Raw genomic sequence first — 1,652 nt, 5'->3', positions numbered from 1 at the left:
GTCAACAAATTACCGTCCATCATGATGGCTAAATCCAGCCTGCTCATGGTTTTTGAAAATAATATTTTATTGGAACGCAACTATGCCAAGAGTTACTTTTGCTCTACAATAGTAGAATTTCATTGTTGGCAAAAGTCCTGCCATGTTGAAAATGGTTAATATTTGGCCCTTTACAAAAAACGTTTATAAACCCTGCTTTAGATTTGAATGAAAAAAGTTGTATCTGAGTCATGACTCTTCTGCCTTCTTTATTATCAGATCTTGAGTAAGTCATTTAATGTCTGAGTCAGTCTTTCTGTTTTACTGTGTGGATATTACCTCATAATACTGTTCTGGGAATCACTTGATAGAGTGAATGTTAATATACATTAAAAACCATACAGAAATATACACATAAAAGTAATAAAAACCACATTACTGTGCTAATTTCTCACTTCAATATTAAAGTAAATTTAAACATTATTGGATGGCTCCAGATTTCTGTTGATTTATGTCATCGGCTTTGTCTCTTTAACAAAAATTACAGGCAGATTTATTTCCAAGCCGCCTCCTTTGTATGGGCCCTTCTATATCCCCCAAAAAAAAAAAAAAAAAAAAAAAAAAAAAAAAAAAGAAGAAGAAGAAAAGAAAAAAAGTATTGTGCAATGGATGGGAAGTAGGAGGCTTTTGACATGTAATGGGCACTTCTAGTTCACCAAACATGATTTTAATTGCTTTATATGCATTACCTGATTTAATCCACCCAATATCTGGATGGAGCAAGTAGAATCATCTACTATCTTTATTTTATTGGTGAAGAAAAGGTAGCTAGTGGAGTAAGTGCACTGCTTATTATGGCACAAATAAGTTATAGATCTGCATGTTCCCATTGTATTTAATTTAAAAGTCAAAGGGGGACTGAGCTATAGCACAGAGGTAAAATGGGATACTCCACAGGCTATGTCACATGGAAATGCCCTGGATTTACATGCAGAGACCACTCTGAGTATTCTGGGCACATAAGTGCCCATGATCCCGGGCTGGATGAGTCTGAGGGTAAATTTTGGTGTCAAGACCCAGTTGGGGTGCTATGTCTTTGTCTGTCTGTCTCTGTTTCTCTTGCTCATTTAAAATGTAAGTAATGTATTTCCTAAAAATGCAAAGGCCTGAGACCAGCAGATATTGTAGCTGTTACTTTGCTAGACTCCCACATGGCTAACTGCATTGGAATCTCCACCTGGTGGTTTGAAAATCACACCAGACATATGTGCGTGCCAAGATCCTGGGAGGAGAATAGAGGAGAAGAGATTGCAGTGTGACCATCCCACCTGGGGAGTGATTTCTCTCTTTTCTGCTCACTGTCTCTATCTTTTTCTATTCTGCCAGTGCATGTACCCCAAAGGAAAAACAAACAAACAAAACACTCCATTTAAAAAAAAAAAAAAAAGGCCAAGTTCTTTCCTCTAGACCAGGTGTCAACAAATTACCGTCCATCATGATGGCTAAATCCAGCCTGCTCATGGTTTTTGAAAATAATATTTTATTGGAACGCAACTATGCCAAGAGTTACTTTTGCTCTACAATAGTAGAATTTCATTGTTGGCAAAAGTCCTGCCATGTTGAAAATGGTTAATATTTGGCCCTTTACAAAAAACGTTTATAAACCCTGCTTT

Source organism: Tupaia chinensis, unplaced genomic scaffold, assembly GCF_000334495.1.
Source record: "Tupaia chinensis unplaced genomic scaffold, TupChi_1.0 Scaffold000032_1, whole genome shotgun sequence".
NCBI classification, from domain to species: domain Eukaryota; kingdom Metazoa; phylum Chordata; class Mammalia; order Scandentia; family Tupaiidae; genus Tupaia; species Tupaia belangeri.
The sequence above is the reverse complement of the archived record's forward strand: the minus strand, read 5'-3'. Positions refer to the sequence as shown.